The sequence below is a fragment of the Nerophis ophidion genome, linkage group LG28 (genome assembly GCF_033978795.1).
Source record: "Nerophis ophidion isolate RoL-2023_Sa linkage group LG28, RoL_Noph_v1.0, whole genome shotgun sequence".
In the NCBI taxonomy this organism is placed as follows: Eukaryota; Metazoa; Chordata; class Actinopteri; order Syngnathiformes; family Syngnathidae; genus Nerophis; species Nerophis ophidion.
In genome coordinates this window covers 27132841-27152485 of record NC_084638.1, presented here as the reverse complement: position 1 = coordinate 27152485, position 19645 = coordinate 27132841, and the positions used below count along the sequence as shown (strand labels likewise).

The 19645-nt window shown below is 37.0% G+C and overlaps 1 protein-coding gene across 4 annotated transcripts in view; it reads left to right on the top strand.

Moving 5' to 3' along the window:
* LOC133545263 (BMP/retinoic acid-inducible neural-specific protein 3-like) overlaps positions 1-19645 on the top strand; it is a 1164151-nt gene that overhangs the window by 1078586 nt on the left and 65920 nt on the right. The window lies entirely within an intron of this gene.

The following is a 19645-nucleotide window of genomic DNA, read 5'->3' as shown; positions in this document are numbered from 1 at the left end:
TTCATCTCACGGAAATTCACTCCTTGTCACAAAAGCTCTGAATAGCACTCTTAACCCCTAAAATAGCAGGTGCGACTCCACAACACTCGACGCTAATCATCCAAACGCTATGAGGGGCCGTTAGGGACATTATTCAGAATTACCTCTTACATACACTACTGAAAAGCTCTCACATAAACAACTTGTTTATGTGAGAGCATTCTACTTGTTTATGTGAGAGCATTTTAGTTGTTTATGTGAGAGCATTTCAGTAGTGTATGTAGGAGCATTTCAGTAGTGTATGTGAGAGCATTTCAGTAGTGTGTATAAAAGTGTTTCAGTATTGTGTGTGAGAGAAAAACATTTCAGTTGTTTATGTGAGAGCATTTCAGTAGTGTGTATTAGAGTGTTTCAGTAGTGTGTATAAGAGTGTTTCAGTGGTGTGTGAGAGAAAAACATTCAGTTGTTTATGTGAGAGCATTTCAGTAGTGTATGTAGGAGCATTTCACTAGTGTATGTGAGAGCATTTCAGTAGTGTGTATAAGAGTGTTTCAGTATTGTGTGTGAGAGAAAAACATTTCAGTTGTTTATGTGAGAGCATTTCAGTAGTGTGTATTAGTGTTTCAGTAGTGTGTATAAGAGTGTTTCAGTGGTGTCTGTGAGAGAAAAACATTCAGTTGTTTATGTGAGAGCATTTCAGTAGTGTATGTAAGAGCATTTCTGTCGTGTATGTGAGATGAATTTCAGTAGTGTATGTAAGAGCATTTCAGTAGTGTGTATAAGAGTGTTTCAGTGGTGTGTGTGAGAGAAAAACATTTCAGTTGTTTATGTGAGAGCATTTCAGTAGTGTGTATTAGAGTGTTTCAGTAGTGTGTATAAGAGTGTTTCAGTGGTGTGCGTGAGAGAAAAACATTTCAGTTCTTTATGTGAGAGCATTTCAGTAGTGTGTGTAAGAGCATTTCAGTAGTGTGTATAAGAGTGTTTCAGTATTGTGTGTGAGGGAAAAACATTTCAGTTGTTTTTGTGAGAGCATTTCAGTAGTGTGTATAAGAGTGTTTCAGTAGTGTGTATAAGAGTGTTTCAGTGGTGTGTGTGAGAGAAAAACATTTCAGTTGTTTATGTGAGAGCATTTCAGTAGTGTGTATTAGAGTGTTTCAGTAGTGTGTATAAGAGTGTTTCAGTGGTGTGTGTGAGAGAAAAACATTTCAGTTCTTTATGTGAGAGCATTTCAGTAGTGTGTGTAAGAGCATTTCAGTAGTGTGTATAAGAGTGTTTCAGTATTGTGTGTGAGGGAAAAACATGTCAGTTGTTTTTGTGAGAGCATTTCAGTAGTGTGTATAAGAGTGTTTCAGTAGTGTGTATAAGAGTGTTTCAGTGGTGTGTGTGAGAGAAAAACATTTCAGTTGTTTATGTGAGAGCATTTCAGTAGTGTGTATTAGAGTGTTTCAGTAGTGTGTATAAGAGTGTTTCAGTGGTGTGTGTGAGAGAAAAAAATGTCAGTTGTTTATGTGAGAGCATTTCAGTAGTGTGTATTAGAGTGTTTCAATAGTGTGTATAAGAGTGTTTCAGTGGTGTGTGTGAGAGAAAAACATTTCAGTTGTTTATGTGAGAGCATTTCAGTAGTGTGTATTAGAGTGTTTCAGTAGTGTGTATAAGAGTGTTTCAGTGGTGTGTGTGGGAGAAAAACATTGCAGTTGTTTATGTGAGAGCATTTCAGTAGTGTATGTAAGAGCATTTCAGTAGTGTATGTGAGATTAATTTCAGTAGTATATGAAAGAGCATTACAGTAGTGTGTATAAGAGTGTTTCAGTATTGTGTGTGAGACAAAAATATTTCAGTTGTTTATGTGAGAGCATTTCAGTAGTGTGTATTAGAGTGTTTCAGTAGTGTGTATAAGAGTGATTCAGTGGTGTGTGTGAGGGAAAAACATTTCAGTTGTTTATGTGAGAGCATTTCAGTAGTGTAGGTAAGAGCATTTCAGTAGTGTATGTGAGGGCATTTCAGTAGTGTATGTAAGAGCATTTCAGTAGTGTGTTTAAGAGTGTTTTAGTATTGTGTGTGAGAGACAAACATTTCAGTTGTTTATGTGAGAGCATTTCAGTAGTGTGTATTAGAGTGTTTCAGTAGTGTGTATAAGAGTGTTTCAGTGGTGTGTGTGAGAGAAAAACATTTCAGTTGTTTATGTGAGAGCATTTCAGGTGTGTGTGTATAAGAGTGTTTCAGTGGTGTGTGTGAGAGAAAAACATTTCAGTTGTTTATGTGAGAGCATTTCAGTAGTGTGTATTAGAGTGTTTCAGTGGTGTGTGTGAGAGAAAAACATTTCAGTTGTTTATGTGAGAGCATTTTAGGTGTGTGTATAAGAGTGTTTCAGTGGTGTGTGTGAGAGAAAAACATTTCAGTTGTTTATGTGACAGCATTTCAGTAGTGTGTATTATAGTGTTTCAGTATTGTGTATAAGAGTGTTTCAGTGGTGTGTGTGAGAGAAAAACATTTCAGTTGTTTATGTGAGAGCATTTCAGGTGTGTGTGTATAAGAGTGTTTCAGTGGTGTGTGTGAGAGAAAAACATTTCAGTTGTTTATGTGAGAGCATTTCAGTAGTGTGTATTAGAGAGTTTCAGTAGTGTGTGTAAGAGTGTTTCAGTGGTGTGAGTGAGAGAAAAACATTTCAGTTTTTTATGTGAGAGCATTTCAGTAGTGTATGTAAGAGCATTTCAGTCGTGTGTGTATAAGAGTGTTTCAGTATTGTGTGTGAGAGAAAAACATTTCAGTTGTTTATGTGACAGCATTTCAGTAGTGTGTATTATAGTGTTTCAGTATTGTGTATAAGAGTGTTTCAGTGGTGTGTGTGAGAGAAAAACATTTCAGTTGTTTATGTGAGAGCATTTCAGGAGTGTGTGTATAAGAGTATTTCAGTGGTGTGTGTGAGAGAAAAACATTTCAGTTGTTTATGTGAGAGCATTTCAGTAGTGTGTATTAGAGAGTTTCAGTAGTGTGTATAAGAGTGTTTCAGTGGTGTGAGTGAGAGAAAAACATTTCAGTTTTTTATGTGAGAGCATTTCAGTAGTGTATGTAAGAGCATTTCAGTCGTGTGTGTACAAGAGTGTTTCAGTATTGTGTGTGAGAGAAAAACATTTCAGTTGTTTATGTGACAGCATTTCAGTAGTGTGTATTATAGTATTTCAGTATTGTGTATAAGAGTGTTTCAGTGGTGTGTGTGAGAGAAAAACATTTCAGTTGTTTATGTGAGAGCATTTCAGGTGTGTGTATAAGAGTGTTTCAGTGGTGTGTGTGAGAGAAAAACATTTCAGTTGTTTATGTGAGAGCATTTCAGTAGTGTGTATTAGAGAGTTTCAGTCGTGTGTATAAGAGTGTTTCAGTGGTGTGAGTGAGAGAAAAACATTTCAGTTTTTTATGTGAGAGCATTTCAGTAGTGTATGTAAGAGCATTTCAGTCGTGTGTGTATAAGAGTGTTTCAGTATTGTGTGTGAGAGAAAAACATTTCAGTTGTTTATGTGACAGCATTTCAGTAGTGTGTATTATAGTGTTTCAGTATTGTGTATAAGAGTGTTTCAGTGGTGTGTGTGAGAGAAAAACATTTCAGTTGTTTATGTGAGAGCATTTCAGGTGTGTGTATAAGAGTGTTTCAGTGGTGTGTGTGAGAGAAAAACATTTCAGTTGTTTATGTGAGAGCATTTCAGTAGTGTGTATTAGAGAGTTTCAGTAGTGTGTATAAGAGTGTTTCAGTGGTGTGAGTGAGAGAAAAACATTTCAGTTTTTTATGTGAGAGCATTTCAGTAGTGTATGTAAGAGCATTTCAGTCGTGTGTGTATAAGAGTGTTTCAGTATTGTGTGTGAGAGAAAAACATTTCAGTTGTTTATGTGACAGCATTTCAGTAGTGTGTATTATAGTGTTTCAGTATTGTGTATAAGAGTGTTTCAGTGGTGTGTGTGAGAGAAAAACATTTCAGTTGTTTATGTGAGAGCATTTCAGGTGTGTGTATAAGAGTGTTTCAGTGGTGTGTGTGAGAGAAAAACATTTCAGTTGTTTATGTGAGAGCATTTCAGTAATGTGTATTAGAGAGTTTCAGTAGTGTGTATAAGAGTGTTTCAGTGGTGTGAGTGAGAGAAAAACATTTCAGTTTTTTATGTGAGAGCATTTCAGTCGTGTGTGTATAAGAGTGTTTCAGTATTGTGTGTGTATAAGAGTGTTTCAGTATTGTGTGTGAGAGAAAAACATTTCAGTTGTTTATGTGACAGCATTTCAGTAGTGTGTATTATAGTGTTTCAGTATTGTGTATAAGAGTGTTTCAGTGGTGTGTGTGAGAGAAAAACATTTCAGTTGTTTATGTGAGAGCATTTCAGGTGTGTGTATAAGAGTGTTTCAGTGGTGTGTGTGAGAGAAAAACATTTCAGTTGTTTATGTGAGAGCATTTCAGTAGTGTGTATTAGAGAGTTTCAGTCGTGTGTATAAGAGTGTTTCAGTGGTGTGAGTGAGAGAAAAACATTTCAGTTTTTTATGTGAGAGCATTTCAGTAGTGTATGTAAGAGCATTTCAGTCGTGTGTGTATAAGAGTGTTTCAGTATTGTGTGTGAGAGAAAAACATTTCAGTTGTTTACGTGAGAACATTTCAGTATTGTATGTAAGAGTTAATTCTGAATAATGTCCCTAACGGCCCCTCATAAAAAGCTGTCACTTACGTTACTGACGGTGCACATCTCTCACTGCGCTCAGCAATAAATGAATAGTGAAAGTGCTGATTCACACGGCAACACGCGACTAATTAGGAGGCATTTCATTAGATAGTTTTTCCTTCAGAATTACTCGCAGGTGTTATTGATGATTCGCCACATTCTGTAATTTTTTTTCCCCTTCTCCATTATTCATCCTCTTCTTCTTTTAATCCCCCGGGAGCTGACTCAGAACTTGCATTCCGAGAGTCTGTTCCTTCTCAATGCTCGTCTGTAGCATTGATTAAATGGACCCCGGTGGTCCGGCGCTGTTTAAAAAATGGCCATTTTACAGCGTCAAAAACACCCCCACACCCCCAGTGGGCAAAGTTTTAGTATTCAGATTAACAAGGTTTGTTGATTTCTCAATGTCGCGTGGGACAGGTTTGCCACACTTTAACAATTACTCGCTTTGGCGGAATGATTAGTTTCTGTTTGTTGGCATCCTGCAACAGCCTAGTGCAGCCAACTGGGCTCCCACTGGAAGGCGAAAGGGAGAAAGTGGAGGCATGGAATGGATGCAGACAATTATTTTTCATCAGCCGCGACCGAGCAGGAAAATGTTGAAACAGGACGGAGGAAAATTTGATAACAAAGGAATTAGAATTAAAGACCGCACTCCTACTGTTTGTCGCCGCTGGCTTTAAACACATTTATGGTGTGTATGGGGGTGTGGGTGTGGGGGGGGGGGGGGGGGGGGGGTTGGCTGCTGATAGAGGGAAGGTCTGCACAGTTTTACATAAAACAGCCCATCCCAAATTTGTTATGTTTTTTTTGTTGTGATTTTTCAGCCTAATATGCATGAATTTAGTATGATTTTTTTCTTTTTCCATAACAGTAAATCAACTTGATGATTTTTTTTTTTTAATCAATATTCCTCATAGCCTTAACCTAAAAGAAGCAGAGGATTTCAAGAAAAATTGGTTAAAAAATATTGTGTTGATGTTTTACTTGTTTTATAGCACACAGGCACAGCATTAAATGCACATACCCAGAGATTATTGTTTTGTTGGATTTTTTTTACCCTTAACCTTGAATCCAATTGTGATTTTAAGATTTTTCATATCAATGTTCCTCGTAACTGTAACCTAAAAAAGCACAGGCTTTCAACAAAAATTGCGAAACAAATACTGTATTGATGTTTTACTTGTTTTGTAGCGCTCAAGCACAGCACAAAAAAGGTGCGCTGCTAAGAGTTGTTTATTTTCCTGTAATAATAAATCAACTTGATTAATTTTTTTTAAATCAATATTCCTTATAACATTAACCTAAAAAAAACACAGGATTTCAAAAAAATTGGTAAAAAAAATACTGTATTGATGTTTTAATTGTTTTATAGTGCACAAACACAGCAGTAAATGCACATACTCAAAGATCATTGTTTGTTGGAAAAACCTTGAATCCAATTGTGGTTTTAGGATTTTTTTTTACATCAATGTTCCTTGTAACCTTAACCTAAAACAGCACAGGCTTTCAACAAAAATTGCAAAACAAATACGGTATTGATGTTTTACTTGTTTTGTAGCGCACAGACACAACGCAAAAAAGGTGCGCTGTTAAGAGTTTTTTCTTTTCCTGTAACAATAAATCAACTTGATGAATTTTTCAATCAACATTCCTCAAGCTTTAACCTAAACAAACATGGGATTTCGAAAAAAAATTGTAAATAAATATGGTATTGATGTTTTACTTGTTTTATAGTGGACAAGCACAGCAGTATATGCACATACCCAGATATCATTGTTTTGTTGGATTTTTTTTTTAACCATAACATTGAATAAAAATCTGAATTTTATGATTTATTTATTTTTTATCAATGTTACATTTAACCTTAACCTAAAAAAAGCACAGGATTTCAAGAAAAATTGGTTAAAAAAAATACTGTATTGATGTTTTACTTGTTTTATAGCGCACAAACACAGCAGTAAATGCACATACTCAAAGATCAATATTTTATTGTAATTTTTTTTTACCCTAAACTTGAATCAAATTATGATTTTATGAAGCTCTGTGCAGTTTTACATAAAACAGCCCATTCAAAAAATGTGCACATTTTTTGGGGGTGATATTTGCGACCTAATATGCATGAATTTGAGACGCGTTTTTACAGAAAGATGATGAAAAAGGGTGCACTGTAGAGATGTTTTTTCATTTCCTGTAACAACAAACCAACTTGATGATTTTTTTATCAATATTCCTCATTAACTTAACCTAAAAAAGCATGGGATTTCAAGAAAATGTTGTAAGCATATACGGTATTGATGTTTTACTTGTTTTATAGTGCACAGGCACAGCAGTAAATGCACATACTCAGAGATTATTGTTTTGTTGGATTTTTTTCTAACCATAACCTTGAATCAAATTGTGATTTTAATATTTTTCATATCAATGTTCCTTGTAACCTTAACCTAAAAAAATCACAGGCTTTTAACAAAAATCGCGAAACAAATACTGTATTGATGTTTTACCTGTTTTGTAGTGCACAGGCACAATGCAAAAAAGGTGCGCTGTTAAGAGTTTTTTCTTTTCCTGTAACAAGAAATCAACTTCATGAATTTTTTTTATCAATATTCCTCATAACATTAACCTAAAAGAAACACAGGATTTCAAGAAAAATTGGTAAAAAAAAATATTGTGTTGATGTTTTACTTGTTTTATAGCGCACAAACACAGCAGTAAAGGCACATAGTCAAGGATCATTGTGTGTTGGAATTTTTTTACCCATAACCTTGACTCATATTGTGATTTTAGGATTTTTTTATATCAATGTTCTTTGTAACTGTAACCTAAAAATGCACAGGCTTTCAACAAAAATTGCGAAACAAATACAGTATTGATGTTTTACTTGTTTAGTAGCGCAGAGACACAGCACAAAAAAGGTGCGCTGTTAAGAGTTTTCTCTTTTCCTGTAACAATAAATCAACTTGATGAATTTCTTATGAATATTCCTCATAGCCTTAACCTAAAAAAGCATGGGATTTCAAGAAAAATTCATAAACAAATATGATATTGATGTTTTACTTGTTTTATAGTGGACAAGCCCAGCAGTATATGCACATACCCAGACATCATTGTTTTGTTGGATTTTTTTTTAACCATAACCTTGAATCAAATTGTGATTTTAGGATTTTTTTTGTATCAATGTTTTTTTGTAACTGTAACCTAAAAATGCACAGGCTGTCAACAAAAAATGCGAAACAAATACTGTATTGATGTTTTACTTGTTTTGTAGTGCACAGGCACAACGCAAAAAAGGTGCGATGTTAAGAGTTTTTTTCTTTTCCTGTAACATAAATCAACTTGATTCATTTTTTATCAATATTCCTCATAACATTAACCTACAAAAAGCACAGGATTTCAAGAAAAAATGGTAAAATGAAAATACTGTATTGATGTTTTACTTGTTTTGTAGCGCACAAACACAGCAGTAAATGCACATACTCAAAGATCATTGTTTGTTGGAATTTTTTTTACCCTAAACCTTGAATCATATTGTGATTTTAGGATTTTTCATATCAATATTCCTTGTAACCTTAACCTAAAAAAGCACAGGCTTTCAACAAAAATTGCGAAACAAATACTGTATTGATGTTTTACTTGTTTTGTAGCGCTCAGGCACAGCACAAAAAAGGTGCGCTGCTAAGAGTTGTTTATTTTCCTGTGACAACAAATCAACTTGATTAATTTTTTTATCAATATTCCTCATAGCTTTAACCTAAAAAAGCATGGGATTTCAAGAAAAATTCGTAAACAAATATGATATTGATGTTTTACTTGTTTTATAGTTTGTCCACAGCAGTAAATGCACATACCCAGATATAATTGTTTTGTTTGATTTTTTTTTAACCATAACCTTGAATAAAATTGTGATTTTAGGATTTTTCATATCAATGTTCCTCGTAACCTTAACCTAAAAAAGCACAGGCTTTCAACAAAAATTGCGAAAACAATACTGTATTGATGTTTTACTTGTTTTGTAGCGCTCAAGCACAGCACAAAAAAGGTGCGCTGCTAAGAGTTGTTTATTTTCCTGTAATAATAAATCAACTTGATTAATTTTTTAAAAATCAATATTCCTTATAACATTAACCTAAAAAAAAACAGGATTTCAAAAAAATTGGTTAAAAAAATACTGTATTGATGTTTTAATTGTTTTATAGTGCACAAACACAGCAGTAAATGCACATACTCAAAGATCATTGTTTGTTGGAGGTTTTTTTTACCCTAAACCTTGAATCAAATTATGATTTTAGGATTTTTCATATCAATGTTCCTTGTAACCTTAACCTAAAAAAGCACAGGCTCTCAACAAAAATTGCGAAACAAATACTGTATTGATGTTTTACTTGTTTTGTAGCGCAGAGACACAGCACAAAAAAGGTGCGCTGTCAAAGTTTTGTCTTTTCCTGTAACAACAAATCAACTTGATTAATTTTTTTTAATCAACATTCCTCATAGCCTTAACCTAAAAAAGCATGGGATTTCAAGAAAATTTGGTACGCATATACGGTATTGATGTTTTACTTGTTTTATAGTGGACAGGCACAGCAGTAAATGCACATACTTAGAGATTATTGTTTTGTTGGATTTTGTTTTACCCATAACATTTTATAAAAATCAGGATTTTATGATTTATTTATTTTTTAAATCAATATTCCATGTAACCTTAACCTAAAAAAAAAGCACAGAATTTCAAGAGAAATTGGTCAAACAAATACTGTGTTGATGTTTTACTTGTTTTATAGCACACAAACACAGCAGTAAATGTGTAAAGGATATCACCACATGGGCTCAGGAACACTTCATAAAACCACTGTCAGTAACTACAGTTGGTCGCTACATCTGTAAGTGCAAATTAAAACTCTGCTATGCAAAGCCAAACCCATTTATCAACAACACCATGAAACGCCGCCAGCTTCGCTGGGCCCGAGCTCATCTAAGATGGACTGATGCAAAGTGGAAAGGTGTTTTGTGGTCTGACGAGTCCACATTTCAAATTATATTTGGAAACTGTGGACGTGGTGTCCTCCGGAACAAAGAGTAAAATAACCATCCGGATTGTTATAGGTGCAAAGTTCAAAAGCCAGCATCTGTGATGGTATGGGGGTGTATTAGTGCCCAAGGCATGGGTAACTTCCACATCTGTGAGGGCACCATTAATGCTGAAAGGTCCATACAGGTTTTGGAGCAGCATATGTTGTCATCCAAGTAACATTATCATTGACGCCCCTGCTTATTTCAGCAAGACAAGTGTTACAACAGCTTGGCTTCGTAGTAAAAGAGTGTGGTTACTTTCCTGGCCCGCCTGCAGTCCAGACCTGTCTCCCATCAAAAATGTGCGGCGCATTATGAAGCGTAAAATATGACAGCGGAGACTGTTGAACGACTGAAGCTCTACATAAAACAAGAATGGGAAAGAATTCCACTTTCAAAGCTTCAACAATTAGTTTCCTCAGTTCCCAAACGTTTATTGAGTGTTGTTAGAAGAAAAGGTGATGTAACACAGTGGTGAACATGCCCTTTCCCAACTACTTTGGCACGTGTTGCAGCCATGAAATTCTAAGTTAATTATTATTTGCAAAATAAAAATAAAGTGTATGAGTTTGAACACCAAATATCTTTGTTTTAAATTGAATATGGGTTGAAAATGATTCGCAAATCATTGTATTCCGTTTATATTTACATCCAACGCAATTTCCCAACTCATATGGAAACGGGGTTTGTATGTATATATATATTTATGTATATATATGACTATGATTTTCCTGAGCGGCTAGGAGACACCGAGAGTAAAAAGCGGTAAAAAATGTGTATTAAAAAGGACGGATTTAAAAACAATTATAGTTACTTAGTTCCTTTTTTTTTTTTTTTTTTTACTTTGGACTTAATTTTGGACGCTGGCGGGCCGGATCCAGTTTGGGACTCCAAGCATAGCCAATGTACATTAGCATCAAGCTAGCACATTTTGGAAAACTTGAGCCTTAATTTATGTTCCATTGCTTTGGTACTTTTTCCTATAGGAGAAAAATACCATCGTTTCCTTTTTAGATTATTTGGAGGGAAATAACAAAATAGTTTTACTGTTTTAGCCACAAAAAGTGACACAAGTTCAGCCAGGTGTCACCTTTGAACCCTCAGGTCTAAACAACAACTCAACTGACTGGACTCAGAGGGGGGAGGTGGGGGCTATGGACTTGCTGCAACCGGAGACTCATTCCATCTGGGTCCAGATGACAAGGAAAGTCGGGCTCAGGGGGGAGAAAGACCGTATTTTACAGAGCGTGGAGACTTGAAGAAGTCTGGGATGAGGAGTAGAAATGAAAAGTAGCTCCGTGGGGCGTCAGTGCTAAGCTGACAAGGAGGGCTGACAAAATATCTCCACAAAGCCGCAAACTGCAAACTACTTGTAAATTATTGAGTGGGCCCGGCACCCTGCGTATCGTCCGCGCCGAGGATAAACACGCATGAGCAGCTGCACTTTCCCCATTCATCTTAAATACGTTTCCTGAACTTTTACATTCAGGTTACATGTGTTTTTCTTACGGTATTGAAAAATGGAACCGCAATAAGTGGTCCTACTCAACACTGTTGAAATGAGATTTAGCAAATAAATCAAGTCACAGCCTTTTAACAAGCAGTGGTTACATTGTATTATTTTTTTATTACGTTGAACTACGGATCAAGCGCATGCGAATGGTCGTTGAGTTATGAGGGTTCACGTTATGCGCGAAAATGTCGATAAATAAATGATGGTCAAGCCGCTTGACATTAAATTTTACCACATAACATATTCTTAGCCACTTCCAGGTCCGACACTGATAAGAATATACATTATAATCCGAACTATAAGCCACTACTTATTTTCCTACGCTTTATACTTTGCGGCTTATAAAACGGTGCGGCTAATTTATGGACTCTTCTTCGCTAACGGCCATTAAACACATGCTGATACACTTAAATTTGTTATGGTTTAACAGAGGGGAGATGACGGCTCAGACACCAGGGGGTGGTAATGTATAATAATTTATTCTATATATAGTCATTATATAGATACATATACTAAACAGTACTAACAATAACTAAACTACGGAAATGGAGTGACAAAACCCAGGAGTGTGTGTGTGTGTGTGTGTGTGTGTGTGTGTGTGTGTGTGTGTGTGTGTGTGTGTGTGTGTGTGTGTGTGTGTGTGTGTGTGTGTGTGTGTGTGTGTGCGTGCGTAGGTGTGCACTGTAAAAAAAATAATTTTGTTTTTACAGGAAAACGCTGGCAGCTGGGGTTACCAGAGAATTCCTGTAAATCAAACAAAAAACTAATTTAAACTGGTAGAACAACAGTAAAACTTTGCATTTTAAATGAAGCTGTTCTGTATATTATACAGAAAATCTATTTATAATATGGTGTAACGTCTTGCTTATTTCAGCAAGACGTTTCTGGGTGTTGTTGATACATGGCTTTGGCTTTACATAGTAGAGTTTTAACTTGCACTTACATATGTAGCGACAAACTGTAGTTACTGACGGTGGTTTTCTGAAGTGTTCCTGAGCCCTTGTGGTGACATCCTTCACACACTGATGTCGGTTTTTGATGCAAAACTGCCTGAGGGATCAAAGGTCCGTAATATCATCGCTTACGTGCAGGGATTTCCTCAGATTCTCTGAAACTTTTGACGATAAATAATCATTGATTGATTGATGTTTATAGCCAACATCCATGCACATTCCACATGTGCTTCTCCTCATTAGAGGTCTTCTTCTACCCTTTTCTTGTGGCACATATTCCCCTGTTTTAAATTTCTCCGGCTTCTTACTCACAAATCCATCAAACCGCCGTCACTTCTTGCCTGCTGCAGAAGCCCCTGTCTCTCTTTTTTACAGTCGGGGCTCATCCTTCTCAACCTAAATTAAGAACTGTTCATTAGTCTTGGGGTACTTTATGTATACAGATAAATTACCAAAATTTATGGACTATAGACTATAAGGTGCACCCACTAAAATGTTCCATTAATTAGCCCAGGGGTGGGGAAAAGGGTTGATCCCTTTAATCCGGCCCGGCAAAAATTAAAACAGAATCGTCACAACAAAACTGATACTAGACTTTGGACTGAGCCAAAAAGTTAGCCCACCCCTGTATTAGCCGCAGATATGTACTGTATTTCCTTGAATAGCCGCCAGGGCGCTAATTAATTTAAAACATCTTCTCACCCCTGCGCTTAGTTAAGGCATGCGGTAAAAAATTTAGTGTGATAAATAGAAATAAATTAATAAAAAAATTATTCTGCGGCCGCGGCCCAGTGGTTGGGGACCACTGCTCTACAACATGTCATCGTGACCGCCTTTACACCATGCTTCTCATACGAGATTGCAACGCATTCTTGGTCAACAGCCATATCTTTTACACTGATGGTTGTGATATAAACAACTTTAACACTCTTACTAATATGCGCCACACTCTGTGAACCCACACCAAACACATTTCTGGAGAACATCGGCTCTGTAACACATTATAAACGCAACACAAGAATTAACCAGAATGCCATGCATCCATGACTCTTTTTGGCTATGTTATACACGCGCCCCCAACCCCGCCCACCTCAACCGACGCACGGAGAGGGGGGGTTGGTGCTAGCCGGGGTGTATAGTATAGCCAAGATTCATAGATGCATGGCATTCTGGGTAAGTGTTATGTTGCGTTTATAATGTGTTACAGAGCCAATGTTCTCCAGAAATGTGTTTGGTGTGGGTTCACAGAGTGTGGCGCATATTAGTAAGAGTGTTAAAGTTGTTTTATATCACAACCATCAGTGTGATCTGTATGGCTGTGGAACAAGACCCCTGGTTTACACATAGTGAAAGCAAAGAAAAACTTCGCCATTTAGAAAAAGTTGACAGGGGAAGCGCCACTCGTGACGTCACCGGCGGTAAAAGTAAGCATGTGCTAATTAATTTGGGGAGCGAGTTTGACCCGGCAGTAATTCAAGGCAGGCACAAGGAAATACGGTATGTTGTGAAATTAGCTATTTACACAGAAAGATTGTGTAAATGTTCATATACAAACTCAAATTGTTTACAAACAGTGTCTGTAGCATGGCAGTAAAACGGCTGATCAAACAAAACGGAAGTCCTCCAATCAGCTAAACAGACTCAATGCCGTTTTGGTGGATGACTAAGGAATTTGTGAAGTTAATAATACAAACTCAGACACTTATTAATGTGTTAGCATATATGACTTGAAAGACTTGGACGGCATTTCTACTTCCGATTGAAAAAGCACTAAATGGAAGGTCAATGCAGCACCAACGCTCCTTTTTCAGTGCTTATTTTATGAAAACTATATGCACTATGACCGTCAACGGAGAAAAATCCATAAATCAGCCGCACTGTTTTACAAGCCACGGGGTGTAAGGCGTAGGGAAAAAAATAGCGGCTTGAATGTACGGTAATTGCTGCAGAATCAGTTAGTGATAAGTATATAAAGTTCTCTCTAGATATGTTTTATTTAAGGCTGACTTCACTGTAGGAGCCATTGCACTGCAGACATTATTAAAATCTCTCCCTGGGGAAATATTTCCTAAGGTTTTCGGTCGCCATTACAGTACAAAAGCTGTTTTAGGAATGAAATAAATGTACCTTAAACACTTTCAATATACCCCAATCACCACTAACTATAGAGGATACACACACAGGTGTAAACAGGATCCTATGGTCATCCATAAGACAAACCACTGCAAGATCAATGCCTTGCTCGAGGGTTAATATCAGTGCCAGTCCTAGTAACATTGGCTTGAGCTACACTATATTACCAAAAGTATTTGGCCACCCGCCTTGACTCACATGAACTTGAAGTGCGATCCCGTTCCTAAGTCATAGGGTTCAATTTGATATCGGTCCACCTTTTGCAGCTATTACAGCTTCAACTCTTCTGGGAAGGCTGTCCACGGAGGTTGCGGACTGTGTTTATAGGAATTTTCGACCATTATTCAATCAATCAATCAACCCCCCTACCCCCCAACCCCCCCGTGCGACCGGTGCAATGGACGTCGATTGGATATAGCCTAATATTGTGAGAGTCCAGTCCATAGTGGATCTAACATTAGAGTGAGAGTCCAGTCCATAGTGGGGCCAGCAGGAGATCTTCTTGAGTGGAGACAGGTCAGCAGCGCAGAAACGTCCCCAACTGATGCACTGATGAGTGGTCCACCCTGGGTCCGGACTTTGGACAGCTAGCGCTTCTTCTGTGGTCACCGAATCTGTGCCCCCCGCCCCCATCCATGAAGGAGAGGGAGAAAGAGCAGAAAAGAAACGGCAGATCAACTGGTCTTAAAGGCGGGTCTATTGTAGGGCCAAGGACTGAACCCTGGGGAACTCCACACGTTACCTTATGTGTGACTGCCATCTACAGGTCACACTTATCATTTGTCTGTGTACCAGTTAAAATCGCTTCGAGGTCGGTAAGCACAAGCACAATTATTCCGTACATTAGGCGCACTGGGTTATAAGGCGCACTGTCGATTTTTGAGAAAATTAAAGGATTTTAAGTATCTTATGGTCCGAAAAATACGGTACAAAACCAATAAGGGGCAACCAGCCTTTTATTGTTTGTTTGGTCCATGGTTGTTCTTTGGCTTTTTAGTCCTGTGGGTCTCCAATAGATATTTCACCCCAAATATTAGTCTGATAACTCTGCATATATTTGACTACATCTCATTTGTCAACAAGTCTGGAACAAGACACGGAAAAAAAGTTGCGTGTTAAGGTGCCAAAGGCCGAAGACACGGCTCGGCTCTTGGCTATCAGCGCGTCGTTGGCGGTGGAGCACGACTCGGAAGTGTTCATCTCACGGAAATTCACTCCTTGTCACAAAAGCTCTGAATAGCACTCTTAACCCCTAAAATAGCAGGTGCGACTCCACAACACTCGACGCTAATCATCCAAACGCTATGAGGGGCCGTTAGGGACATTATTCAGAATTACCTCTTACATACACTACTGAAAAGCTCTCACATAAACAACTTGTTTATGTGAGAGCATTCTACTTGTTTATGTGAGAGCATTTTAGTTGTTTATGTGAGAGCATTTCAGTAGTGTATGTAGGAGCATTTCAGTAGTGTATGTGAGAGCATTTCAGTAGTGTGTATAAAAGTGTTTCAGTATTGTGTGTGAGAGAAAAACATTTCAGTTGTTTATGTGAGAGCATTTCAGTAGTGTGTATTAGAGTGTTTCAGTAGTGTGTATAAGAGTGTTTCAGTGGTGTGTGAGAGAAAAACATTCAGTTGTTTATGTGAGAGCATTTCAGTAGTGTATGTAGGAGCATTTCACTAGTGTATGTGAGAGCATTTCAGTAGTGTGTATAAGAGTGTTTCAGTATTGTGTGTGAGAGAAAAACATTTCAGTTGTTTATGTGAGAGCATTTCAGTAGTGTGTATTAGTGTTTCAGTAGTGTGTATAAGAGTGTTTCAGTGGTGTCTGTGAGAGAAAAACATTCAGTTGTTTATGTGAGAGCATTTCAGTAGTGTATGTAAGAGCATTTCTGTCGTGTATGTGAGATGAATTTCAGTAGTGTATGTAAGAGCATTTCAGTAGTGTGTATAAGAGTGTTTCAGTGGTGTGTGTGAGAGAAAAACATTTCAGTTGTTTATGTGAGAGCATTTCAGTAGTGTGTATTAGAGTGTTTCAGTAGTGTGTATAAGAGTGTTTTCAGTGGTGTGCGTGAGAGAAAAACATTTCAGTTCTTTATGTGAGAGCATTTCAGTAGTGTGTGTAAGAGCATTTCAGTAGTGTGTATAAGAGTGTTTCAGTATTGTGTGTGAGGGAAAAACATTTCAGTTGTTTTTGTGAGAGCATTTCAGTAGTGTGTATAAGAGTGTTTCAGTAGTGTGTATAAGAGTGTTTCAGTGGTGTGTGTGAGAGAAAAACATTTCAGTTGTTTATGTGAGAGCATTTCAGTAGTGTGTATTAGAGTGTTTCAGTAGTGTGTATAAGAGTGTTTCAGTGGTGTGTGTGAGAGAAAAACATTTCAGTTCTTTATGTGAGAGCATTTTCAGTAGTGTGTGTAAGAGCATTTCAGTAGTGTGTATAAGAGTGTTTCAGTATTGTGTGTGAGGGAAAAACATGTCAGTTGTTTTTGTGAGAGCATTTCAGTAGTGTGTATAAGAGTGTTTCAGTAGTGTGTATAAGAGTGTTTCAGTGGTGTGTGTGAGAGAAAAACATTTCAGTTGTTTATGTGAGAGCATTTCAGTAGTGTGTATTAGAGTGTTTCAGTAGTGTGTATAAGAGTGTTTCAGTGGTGTGTGTGAGAGAAAAAAATGTCAGTTGTTTATGTGAGAGCATTTCAGTAGTGTGTATTAGAGTGTTTCAATAGTGTGTATAAGAGTGTTTCAGTGGTGTGTGTGAGAGAAAAACATTTCAGTTGTTTATGTGAGAGCATTTCAGTAGTGTGTATTAGAGTGTTTCAGTAGTGTGTATAAGAGTGTTTCAGTGGTGTGTGTGGGAGAAAAACATTGCAGTTGTTTATGTGAGAGCATTTCAGTAGTGTATGTAAGAGCATTTCAGTAGTGTATGTGAGATTAATTTCAGTAGTATATGAAAGAGCATTACAGTAGTGTGTATAAGAGTGTTTCAGTATTGTGTGTGAGACAAAAATATTTCAGTTGTTTATGTGAGAGCATTTCAGTAGTGTGTATTAGAGTGTTTCAGTAGTGTGTATAAGAGTGATTCAGTGGTGTGTGTGAGGGAAAAACATTTCAGTTGTTTATGTGAGAGCATTTCAGTAGTGTAGGTAAGAGCATTTCAGTAGTGTATGTGAGGGCATTTCAGTAGTGTATGTAAGAGCATTTCAGTAGTGTGTTTTAAGAGTGTTTTAGTATTGTGTGTGAGAGACAAACATTTCAGTTGTTTATGTGAGAGCATTTCAGTAGTGTGTATTAGAGTGTTTCAGTAGTGTGTATAAGAGTGTTTCAGTGGTGTGTGTGAGAGAAAAACATTTCAGTTGTTTATGTGAGAGCATTTCAGGTGTGTGTGTATAAGAGTGTTTCAGTGGTGTGTGTGAGAGAAAAACATTTCAGTTGTTTATGTGAGAGCATTTCAGTAGTGTGTATTAGAGTGTTTCAGTGGTGTGTGTGAGAGAAAAACATTTCAGTTGTTTATGTGGAGAGCATTTTAGGTGTGTGTATAAGAGTGTTTCAGTGGTGTGTTGTGAGAGAAAAACATTTCAGTTGTTTATGTGACAGCATTTCAGTAGTGTGTATTATAGTGTTTCAGTATTGTGTATAAGAGTGTTTCAGTGGTGTGTGTGAGAGAAAAACATTTCAGTTGTTTATGTGAGAGCATTTCAGGTGTGTGTGTATAAGAGTGTTTCAGTGGTGTGTGTGAGAGAAAAAACATTTCAGTTGTTTATGTGAGAGCATTTCAGTAGTGTGTATTAGAGAGTTTCAGTAGTGTGTGTAAGAGTGTTTCAGTGGTGTGAGTGAGAGAAAAACATTTCAGTTTTTTATGTGAGAGCATTTCAGTAGTGTATGTAAGAGCATTTCAGTCGTGTGTGTATAAGAGTGTTTCAGTATTGTGTGTGAGAGAAAAACATTTCAGTTGTTTATGTGACAGCATTTCAGTAGTGTGTATTATAGTGTTTCAGTATTGTGTATAAGAGTGTTTCAGTGGTGTGTGTGAGAGAAAAACATTTCAGTTGTTTATGTGAGGAGCATTTCAGGAGTGTGTGTATAAGAGTATTTCAGTGGTGTGTGTGAGAGAAAAACATTTCAGTTGTTTATGTGAGAGCATTTCAGTAGTGTGTATTAGAGAGTTTCAGTAGTGTGTATAAGAGTGTTTCAGTGGTGTGAGTGAGAGAAAAACATTTCAGTTTTTTATGTGAGAGCATTTCAGTAGTGTATGTAAGAGCATTTCAGTCGTGTGTGTACAAGAGTGTTTCAGTATTGTGTGTGAGAGAAAAACATTTCAGTTGTTTATGTGACAGCATTTCAGTAGTGTGTATTATAGTATTTCAGTATTGTGTATAAGAGTGTTTCAGTGGTGTGTGTGAGAGAAAAACATTTCAGTTGTTTATGTGAGAGCATTTCAGGTGTGTGTATAAGAGTGTTTCAGTGGTGTGTGTGAGAGGAAAAACATTTCAGTTGTTTATGTGAGAGCATTTCAGTAGTGTGTATTAGAGAGTTTCAGTCGTGTGTATAAGAGTGTTTCAGTGGTGTGAGTGAGAGAAAAACATTTCAGTTTTTTATGTGAGAGCATTTCAGTAGTGTATGTAAGAGCATTTCAGTCGTGTGTGTATAAGAGTGTTTCAGTATTGTGTGTGAGAGAAAAAACATTTCAGTTGTTTATGTGACAGCATTTCAGTAGTGTGTATTATAGTGTTTCAGTATTGTGTATAAGAGTGTTTCAGTGGTGTGTGTGAGAGAAAAACATTTCAGTTGTTTATGTGAGAGCATTTTCAGGTGGTGTGTAATGTGTTTCAGTGGTGTGTGTGAGAGAAAAACATTTCAGTTGTTTATGTGAGAGCATTTCAGTAGTGTGTATTAGAGAGTTTCAGTAGTGTGTATAAGAGTGTTTCAGTGGTGTGAGTGAGAGAAAAACATTTCAGTTTTTTATGTGAGAGCATTTCAGTAGTGTATGTAAGAGCATTTCAGTCGTGTGTGTATAAGAGTGTTTCAGTATTGTGTGTGAGAGAAAAACATTTCAGTTGTTTATGTGACAGCATTTCAGTAGTGTGTATTATAGTGTTTCAGTATTGTGTATAAGAGTGTTTCAGTGGTGTGTGTGAGAGAAAAACATTTCAGTTGTTTATGTGAGAGCATTTCAGGTGTGTGTATAAGAGTGTTTCAGTGGTGTGTGTGAGAGAAAAACATTTCAGTTGTTTATGTGAGAGCATTTCAGTAATGTGTATTAGAGAGTTTCAGTAGTGTGTATAAGAGTGTTTCAGTGGTGTGAGTGA